This window comes from Phoca vitulina, unplaced genomic scaffold (assembly GCF_004348235.1).
Source record: "Phoca vitulina isolate PV1807 unplaced genomic scaffold, GSC_HSeal_1.0 scaffold19, whole genome shotgun sequence".
Lineage (NCBI taxonomy): Eukaryota > Metazoa > Chordata > Mammalia > Carnivora > Phocidae > Phoca > Phoca vitulina.
This window is the reverse complement of record NW_022589722.1, coordinates 27,115,452-27,125,908: the sequence shown is the minus strand read 5'-3', so window position 1 is coordinate 27,125,908 and position 10,457 is coordinate 27,115,452. Positions and strand designations below refer to the sequence as shown.

The following is a 10,457-nucleotide window of genomic DNA, read 5'->3' as shown; positions in this document are numbered from 1 at the left end:
CCCCTCTCACAAAGGTTCGGACGAGAAGCGCCCGAGGGGAGGTGACCGACGCCGCCCCGGCTCCGCCGGCGAGCGCCCCCGCGACCTGGACCGTCGGCCCCCGGGACGCGAGCGCGGCGGGGCCAGGTGCCCGGGTGTGGCCGCCCGTCGCCGCTGCTCCTCCGCGGAAGCCCCCGGGCGCCGGCGGCCCGGCCGGGGAGGGTGGGGGGGGCGAGCCGCCGACTGGAGCGCCGCCTCCCCGCGCCCCGCCGTGCGACCTGCGCCCCCATCCACCTCGCGCCGACCCTTTGTGTCTCCGGGGCTGGGGAAAGGAAACCGCTGGGGTTTTGTCTTCCCGTTCGAGTTCCCTTTTCAAGCGCGCGCTCCCAGCGCCTCCGGCCGGACCCCTGCGCGGCCAGACGCCCTCGGAGTGCGGAGACGAGACTCGATCGCTGAAAAACAAACGCGTCCCGACCGGGCTGCGGGAGAGTCCCCTGTACGCGCCGCCTCCGGCAATGGCGCCGGGGCCCCGACTCGGGCCGGTCCCGCTCGGGAGGCAGGTGTGACCGCGGGGGCCTGAGGGCACAGCAGAGGGGGTGGGAGTGTGTGCGTGTGGGTGGGGGGAGCCCGCGGCCCGAGCCGCCTGCATTTCAGAGCTGCGAGCGGGGCCCAGCGAGGGAGGGCGGGGGACGCAGGCAGGGGCCGGGGGGCTGCAGCGAGGAAACCCCGCCAAGTAGAAGGTCGGTGCTGCGACCCGGGCTGGACGGTGGACACATTCACTCCTTTTAACCACAGAATTGAGGAGCCTAACCCTCCTTTCTCCTCCCCCCACTCGTTATTCGGGCGGGGGGCGGGGAGTGGTAAAAGGCACAGGGACAGAGGAAGCAGGACACTGCTGTAGGGGCACGCACAGGATCTGTGCGACCTCAGCGAGTCGCTTCTCTGTGCCTTGGATTCCTGGTCTGTGTAATGGGAGCATTTGTGGGGCGCCTGGGTGGCTCAGTCAGGACTGCGTTCGGCTCAGGTCATGGTATCAGAGTCCTGGGATCCTCCCGCAGAGTCCCGCATGGGGCTCCCTGCTCTGCGGGGAGCCTGCTTCCCCCTCTCTCTGCCCTTCTTCCCCTCCCCCTGGCTCGTGCTTGTTCGCGCGCTCTCTCGCTCTCTCAAACAAATAAAATCTGGGTGGCTCAGTCCTTAAGCGCCTTAGGCTCAGGCCCTGCTCCGCGGGGAGCCTGCTTCTCCCTCTCCCACTCCCCCTGCTTGTGTTTCCTCTCTCGCTGTGTCTCTCTCTGTCAAAGAAAAAAAGAAAAAAAAAAATCTTTAAAAAATAAAATAGCATTTGTGCTTGGCACCCGCCATGCACATCAAGACACCCTCTGCCTCCCTTCTCCTGAAGAAAATGCTGGGCACAAACCTGGCAACCGTGCCATGAAACACTTCCGTTTGGGACAGACCCAGTCGCTCGGGTTTTCTTTCCTTCCTCCCATTAAATATTCTGAGGCTTCTGGCACCAGGCCTCTGCTGGGCGGAGGCTGCATGATGAAGGCAGCAGGCTGGGCCTGGAGAAGCCAATAAAACAGCCACCTCTTTCCCTGGGGCCAGGAAGTGGGCCCTGGAAGATGCCGGAAGCCAGCCTGCCCTCGGCCTTTCTGTGTGTCAGGGCCCAGGAGCCCCAGGTAATGCCTTGCACTTGGAATATTGGCTCCCTGGCCTGTTTTTAGAAAGGCCACATGGCCTGAACACTGTTGGTGTTCCTCCCAAATGATGGTGAGCCTCAGTGTAGACTCTGAGAAAGAAGCCAGAGCTTGGCCCCTCAACAGGCTGAAAGATTTTGCATTGTGAAGAGCTCTGAAGGAAACACCTTTTCTCCCCAAGTCTTGTGGTGTTTATTGCGTGATGTCTCTGTCCTTCATTCAGTTTCAGCACTAGGCTCATGATCATGTCCAAGGTCTGCCCCCAGGGTGTTTAGTGGGTGCGTGCTGAGGGAACGGAGGCTATCTTTTGTGCTCCCCACAGTCATAACAAATTCATAATCCCAGGTACTGTTTACTAAGTGTCCATGCTGTGCCAGGTTCATGCTGTCCTGTAGGAGGGGACACGGACAGCTCATTCAGGGAGTTCAGCCAAACCCAGGCTGCACTCTGGTGTTGGATGGACTCTGGAGGCAATGAGCTTCCCACCATGCCTTGCCGGTCTTGCACAACTCCCATGGCGGCTGAGTGGCCTGGTATTCTCAGTGTAGGGACCAGAGTCAGCACAGGGGCCTGTCATTCTGGGAGCTTGCAGGGCCATCACCTCAGCCAGGGGCCACGTCCCACTGATGCTACCCCTAAATGTCCCTCAGATCCAGGTCTCACCATTTGTCCCAGCTCACCACACAGAGCACCATTCCCCTCCCCTCCTCTGCCACCCCCAACTGCCAGTTCTCCCTTTTCAATCCGTCCCTACCCTGCATCTTCGGAAAAAGCAAAGTCCATCCTTAAAACCTGCAAAGCTCTGGGCCACATTTTAGCCCATTGCCCAGCCATCCCACTGCAGGCTTTAAGGTGCAGCAAAACCGAAGTCCTCACTTCCCTGCCTTGTCACAGCTGGGCGTTCTACCCGGGGTGCCCCCTGTCCACACCTGCCTCCCCAGGCCGGGCCACATGGCCCAGGTGCTGCCAGATCAGTCACCTATTTGCTCTCTTGGTTCCTCTGCAAGGGCTGTGAGCTCCTTGAGGACATGTCTCATTACACATGGGCTCCCTAGTGTCCAGCACAGCATATGTTGAGTCGAATGAATGAAAGAATAGAAGAATGAAGGGGCTCCAGTGAGTGTCCAAGATATGCCTTCAGCGAATACTCACCATGTAGTTGCGCGCCCGCCGAGCATCAGTGGGGAAGACCAACGGCAGGTGTGGGGGGAAGCTGGGCCGGCAGCATGCCGGTCCAGGAAGCTCTTGGCCTTGCCACAGGGAGCTGCTAAAGCCACACAGGCAGGCCCACCTTCCCCCCTTCCTCATCTCAGGCCTGCTCTTTTGACTGTCCTAGAAGACCATCCTGCACCTCACTGTGGCTTTGCTGTGTAAAGATGCCTGGGGGTTCCTGTCAAACTTCTGCAGAGCACTTGGGGTGGGGGTGGGGGGCGCTGAGGGATTTCATATTAGCTAAGCATTACCACATACCAGGTTTGTGCTAAAGGCTTTTCATGTAGAATCTCATTTAACCCTCACACTCCCATTTTACTCTTTTTTTTTTTTTTTTAAGATTTTATTTATTCATTTGAGAGAGAATGAGATAGAGAGAGAGCATGAGAGGGGGGAGGGTCAGAGGGAGAAGCAGACTCCCCGCCGAGCAGGGAGCCCGATGCGGGACTCGATCCTGGGACTCCAGGATCATGACCTGAGCCGAAGGCAGTCGCTTAACCAACTGAGCCACCCAGGCGCCCCCATTTTACTCTTGAGGGAAACGCAGCACAGAGAAGTTCGGTAACTTAAGGACAGAAAGTGTCAGAGCCAGGATTTGAACACAGGTCATCTTCCTCCACTAGGACTCGAAGTGAGGATGAACACGTGGGCCTTTCCTTCACTCAATGGCTTGCAGGGGCCAGGGGCCACCTGGTGGCAAACTGGCCTTCCTTCCCTCCTAGTGTGGTTCAGAAGCCAAGTCTGAGGGAACCTGCCTAAGCGACCCTGTTACCATGGCAACAGCCAGGTCGCTGCAACTGCGATTTTGCAGGCAGAGCATCAGTCATACGTGCACACGCATGAGCCTGAGAGATTCGGGCACCTCCAAAGTGGCCGCACCTGTTGGGATTCTGGGGCAGGTGTGTGGGACCAGCCAAGGTGGGCTGAGGGGTGAGCCCACCAGTCTTCCCTCCAGACCAGGTTCAAGCCTCTATTACCTTCAGACTGAAGCAACTTCCAAAATGCAAAACGTGCAGAACAATGTGCATCACGGAGCAACTGCTCTTCTACTCAGAAACCTTCAGTGGCTCTAAATAATCTGCCCCACTGATGAGTTACTCCTCTGGGACAAATAGAGTGTGGATTGGCCATTGTGTATTTTTTCCTCATTAAAAACAACCCTCAAAAAACCCCCAAAAAACAACAAAAAAAAAACCCTCAATTCTATCTTTTCAAATCCTCTCTCCCATCTGGGTTCATCTCTCTTCCCCACCCACGCCCACCTCCACTGCCCACCGCTGACCCAGCACAGACCTACCTTAATTTTCACCTTGACCACTGTAATAACTCTCCACTATTTTCTCACTACAAGCATCCATTTGCTCAGCAAGTATTTCTTCAATCTCATGCTCTTAGCTGGAGGCTGTGCTAGGAGCTGGGGACTCTAGGAGCAAAGGGGAACCTGCCCCTGCCTCCTGGAGCTGGTGGTCCAGCAGGAAATGCAGAGGAACCGAGCCATTGTCAATCCAGTACTGCTGAGTGTAAAGATGCGGGAGCTCCAGGGCCCAGAAGGAGGAAGGTGAGCTGTGGGAGCAATCAGGTGGGGGAGGGAGAGAAGAGGCTTGAGGGCTGGGCAGGGCTGGAGCCTGGAGGGCACCTTATACCTGAGCCTGTTGGCATGAATGCAGGGCCCACTGAGGGCAGCAGAGAAAGGCAAAAAAGTCCCCTAAGTTCTAACCTGGCCGCCACAGCACTCCAGGCTGACGGGGAGATCCCTGTGACCGGATCGCACACTCCATCCCTAGTCTTCTGTGGGAAAAGGAGGACTGGGTGAAGTAGTCTTTAAGCCTTTGAACAATTTTAAACCTTAGAGAAAGGCCAGATTTGCAACACAGAAAGTTTTCTCAGGCTGGAGAAAGGCCACCCCAGGCTTCCCTCCCTTGCTGCTTCTCCCTAATCCATCCTAGAGTAACTGGGGTTACTGTAAATGTTCCCCAGCTCCTCCCCATTAACTTAGAAAGTTGGACTTTATATTTTTTTCAATGTCAATTGGAAGATTAATATACAGCGGAATAGAGCTTTACAATGGAAAGTCACTAAAAACACGGGATAATATAATAGGAGGTAAAGAGAAAAATAAAAATCTGGTCCTTCAGAGGAAGAGTACATCCAAGGGAAAATGGGCAAACTCTCTATATATACCAACCAGAAGCGACCTCTAAAACATAATTAAATAAGAGAAGTTTTGGGAATAGCCTGTGGAGTATGATCCCACATATTAAGGGTCTCATGTTTTTTTCATCTGTAAAATGAAGATTAAAAACTAGTGCAACCTCACAAGGTAGCCATAAGCTTTACATGAGTTTACGCTCCTTAAAGTTTTCAGAATCAGGCCCCTCACATAGTAACAGCTCAGTAACTATTAGGCATTATTACTGTTCTCATGTAAAATTATTTTGGAAACAAATGGAAGTATATACTCCACAATTTTAACAGTGGTCGGTGGCCCAGACATTATAAACAAGTAAACACTCACACAAATGTATAAGTATAAATTATGATAAATGCAAAGAAGAAAAACGGACCCGAAGGACAAACGTGGGAGTCAGCAAGTAAAGGGGAGGCTGCAAACTTGGGGGCCTCCTACCCATGCCATGGTTATTCAGTCCTTAGGATTTAGGGGAAACAGTTATTAAGAAAAAGTTGAAAGGTACCTGGGTGGCTCAGTTGGTTATGTGACTGACTTCAGCTCAGGTCATGATCTCAGGGTCCTGGGATCCACCCTGCATTGAACCCCAGGAGGCAGGGAGTCTGCTGGTCCTTCTTCCTCTGCCCCTCCCCCTACTCGTTTTCTCTCTCTCAAATAAATAAAAAAAATATTAAAAAAGAAAAGAAAAGGGTGCCTGGGTGGCTCAGTCCTTAAACGTCTGCCTTCGGCTCAGGTCATGGTCCCGGGTCCTGGGATCGAGCCTCGTATCGGGCGGGAAGCCTGCTTCTCCCTCTCCCACTCCCCCTGCTTGTGTTCCCGCTCTCGCTGTCTTTCTCTCTGTCAAATAAATAAATACAATTTAAAAAGAAAAGAAAAGAAAAGGGGCGCCTGAGTGGCTCAGTCAGTTAAGCGTCTGCCTTCAGCTCAGGTCATGATTTCAGGGTCCTGGGATGGAGCCCCACATCCAGCTCTCCGCTTAGCAGGGAGCCTGCTTCTCCCTCTCCCTCTGCCTGCCACTCCCCCTGCTTGTGCTCTCTCTCTGTCAAATAAATAAACAAAAACCTTAAAAAACAAAAAGAAAAGAATTAAAATTAAAAAAGAAGAGATAAAAGAAGCTGAAAAACGAGGCATTGTTGAGTGGAGTCCCTGCTTCTTCAGAAAAGAGCAGATGGACTCTCCCCTAGAATGCAAGTCACGTGTGGTGTCATTTCTAGGTTTCAAACCCCTCAGTGGCTCTCTGTCCTGGGGATAGAGACCAAATTCCATGCCCTCCAGCAAAAACTGGCTCCACATCCCTCCTCCATGTCTCTGAAGTCTTGTTTTTGATGCCTAGCTTTTCCCACCAAGGGCTGGCACAGGAGTATTCTTCCGCCCGAGAGCTAGTCCTTGGGCCACGCCCCCCTCTTGCTCCGCCCCCCTTAGAGGTGACCTTTCTGGTACCATTCTCTGTTCCTGCCCAGCACTTACTCTCAGTGGAATTAAATATTCACTCACTTACCCTGTTCACTATCTCCCTGGTGACTCCAGGGGCTGTGTGGTTTGGTTTGCCACTCTCCCATTCCCTCTGAGTGTCTCTTGGCTGAGTGGCCGGGCACACACGAGTCCCTGGACGGACCCTGGCTGGAGTGCTGAGGTGACTCCATGTCCCGGCCATTCACAATCCCCCTTGAGTGACCTGCTCTGGCTCCCCTGCTTCCTAAAAGACGTTCTCTCTCCCTGACATGCCTCCATTCATCCACTAACACCTAAATGACCTTTAGCTCTGGATCTAGAGGCTACCTGTTCTGGGGAGCACCCCCCGCCCCCGGCCACCCGTTTGGGTCTTCACATTGGGCCATCATTGTCCCCCTCCCACTGTCACACTCTAGTACCTCTGCATTTCCCAGAGTGTAGATTCCAGTGGAAAGAGACAGAAGATGAAAAAAGAAATAGGAAAAAAATGTATAGTGGTATGAGGGGAAGGAAGGAGCAGTGTGAGGAGACACAGCAGTTTGGGGTAGGGTGGTCATGGATGTTCTTCTGCGAAGGGTGACCTTCAAGACCTGAAGGAGAAGGACTGGGGAGCACTGGCCATCCTAGGGGGGGAGAAGTCCAGGCCAGTGCAAAGACCCTGCCCCAACTGAATGTAGCCGATGTGATTGGAGTCAAGTGACCAAGGGCAGAGAGAAGAAGGCAGGGAGGGTGGAGGGCTGGCTCAGAGTACGGAGACCCTGAAACCACTGCAAGGCCTTCGCCTTTTACTGAATGAGATGGGGAAACTTCGCAGGGCTGTAGGCTTAAGAGGGGCGGGATCTGACTTAAAGAAACCAGCATTCAGTGTGCCTGTCCTGGCCAGGCTGAGTCCTCAGGACAGAGAGATGCCAATCAGACACTGAACCAGCCCCCCAAAGCCTCAGGCAGTGGGGTGTTCCCAGACAGAATCAGGTTTCCATTGTAGAAAAGTCACTGCCACCAGCTCATGGATGGCCTGGAACACTTTGCCTGATCTGTATAGTGTGTTCTGATCAAGATTTGTTAAATGAAACAAGGTCTACTTCCAATTTCTTCTCCTCTTTCCCCTGCTTGCTTTCCTTTCACCCTGAAACATTTATTCAAAGGCTATTATCTTAACAGCAGTACTGGCTTACAACCCACAGAGTAAAATATCCTCAAATGCATACTGCTATAAAGGAATAATTGAATAAATAAATAAATGGGGGAGAGGGGAGAGGAAGGGACAGCTCTTCCTTGCAGTAGGAGTCCAGTTAATAAATGCAGAAAGGAAAAAGGGAAACAGAAACTCACCATTGGAACACCACAATAATAATCTTTGCAGGCAAGATCCACTGATGGATATGAAAATTAGTGGGCAAATTTTGAGGAAAAACAGAATATTCGCATGGTCTGAAATATTTTCCCCAAGATATATTATTTTTATTTTTATTTATTTATTTTAAAAAGATTTTATTTATTTGAGAGAGAGGGAATACACAAGAAGGGCGAGGAGCAGAGGGAGAAGCAGACTCCATGCTCAGCAGGGATCCTGATGTGGGGCTCGATCCCAGCACCCCGAGATCAGGACCCGAGCTGAAGGCAGACACTTAACCGACTGAGCCACCTAGGCGCCCTGAGATTTTTTTTTTTTTAAGATGTATTGATTTATTTCAGAGAGAGAGTGTGCGAGTGGGGAGGGGCAGAGGTAGAAGGAGAGAGAAGCAGACTCCCTGCTGAGTGTGGAGCCCTTGATCCCACAACCCTGAGATCATGACCTGAGCTGAAATCAAGAGTCGGACCCTCAACCAACTGAGTTACCCAGGCACCCCTGCCCCAAGATATTTGTTAACTACAAAGGGAAAATACTAACTGGACAATGGAGAGAGCTGGTGGACTCCATCTTAACCAAGTGATTAACTTAACATCCCAGGAATAAGACGTATCAACACCATATATCCCCTGGAGCCCTGAAAAGAGGGTCGCGCCTGTGTTATTCTTCCCTACAAGGTATAACCTCCATCTAGTCATGAGAAAACACAAGACAAACCCAAAGTGCAGGACATTCTACAAAACACCTGACCAGTACTCTTCAAGCGTCAAGGTCATGAAAGGTGAGGGAAGATGGAGGAACTGTCACAGATTAGAGGAGAGTAAGGAGACATGACAGGTTTGATGTGGACTGGGTTTTAGAACAGAAAAAAAAAAAGGCATTAATGGAAAAATGGACATTAATGAAATCTGAATAAAGTCTGTAGTTTAGTTAGTAGTATAGTGCCAATGTTATTTTTGGGGGTTTGATAATTTTACTATGGTTACGTAAGAAGTTAACCTGAGAGGAAGCTGGGTAAGAGGATATACGGAAACTCTGTGCTATTTTTGCAACTTTTCTGTAAGCTTAAAATTATTTCAAAATAAAAAGTAAAAAAAGAAAAAAATTTTAGAAGAAGGCAGGGAGGGTGGAGGGCTAGGACACCCCTAGAACCCAGCTTGTGATCTCTAAATACCATTTCCCTCAAAAGGAACCAGGGCTCCGTAGAGAATGGCTGATTCCTGGTCAGAAGGCAAGGAGCAGAACACAAGAGGAGTTTGGAACATCTTGAAACATCATCTGGCAAAGAAGCTGTCGAGACTCACCGGATGTCCAAAGGACCCCAGAGCCAAGTTGAAGAGATTTCCACAGACCAAAGATGGGATGATTTGAACATCAATAAGAATAATAACTGTGGGGCGCCTGAGTGGCTCAGTCATTGAGCATCTGCCTTCGGCTCAGGTTGTGATCCCAGGGTCCTGGGATCAAGCCCCCCATCGGGCTCCCTGCTCAGCGGGGAGCCTGCTTCTCCCTCTCCCACTCCCCCTGCTTGTGTTCCCTCTCTTGCTATGTATCTCTCTGTCAAATAAATAAATAAATAAATAAATAAATAAATAAAAATCTAAAAAAAAAAATAATAATAACTGTAACAGACTAAAACACATCAAATATTTAAATCCATGAGTTCATAGTGATACTAAAAATAATAATTAAAAAAAATTAAGTTGTCATCCTTTGTGGGTGCTGAAGATCCAACTCATTATTCTGAAGACCAGTAAATAAAGGGCAAGAATGAAGCATTTATCCTGCCCTTCCTTTATGATTTGTACCTCAGAGGAACCAAATAGGGATGAGCAGAAGTTTCTCTTCATGGAAGTATTCCAGCTAATAGTAGAAGAGAAAATGCCCAAATTGGATGACTTCATCTTGCCACTCCTCATGAATTAAGGGATGTAAGCATTGAACAGCAATGGCCACTTACGTCACACAACGAGAGACAGCCAGACATGATTTACCTCCTAATGAAATCACACAACACCTCCTATGAATTAGTCTTGCCAGAAAACGCTAATCTGAATTTCATCAAGCTCTAGCTTAGACCATCAATTTATCAGAAATACAAAGGACAGAGAAGTTTGTTGGATTATACCACAGGGAGGCAATCGGCAAAATCCAAAGTGTGGGATGGGGTAGGACAAGTGAGGTGTTTGCAAAGCAAATAAAAAGGCATGGAGGGGAAACCATGTATAAAAGAGACCTAAGTGACATCTCAACTAATTGCACAGTGCAGTTTTAATTTTTATCCCAATTAAAAAAAAACCACTGTAATATGGAAACATCTCTGCCATTTATGAGACTACTGGAAACTTGAACACTGCCTGGCCATTTGATAATAGTAAGGAATAATTGTGTATCTTTTTAGTTGCAATGGTATTGTGGTTTTGTATATATATCTATATATATAGTATATATATATATAGTAATACAGTAAAAGGTCTTATTTTGAGAGATACGCATTGAAATGTTTGGAGAAGGAATGGTATGATGTGTGGATTTACTTCCATGGAATATGTCATAGACCTATGGATGGGTGTGGTCAGGG

The 10,457-nt window shown here is 50.2% G+C and overlaps 1 long non-coding RNA gene across 1 annotated transcript; it reads left to right on the top strand.

Annotated features, from left to right (window-relative positions):
* The first annotated feature begins 348 nt into the window (after positions 1-348).
* On the top strand, positions 349-9,234 carry LOC116639660. Its single transcript, XR_004300897.1, has 3 exons — positions 349-539; positions 4,281-4,443; positions 9,066-9,234. It is a non-coding gene; the product is annotated as an uncharacterized LOC116639660 (long non-coding RNA).
* The last annotated feature ends 1,223 nt before the right edge of the window (positions 9,235-10,457 follow it).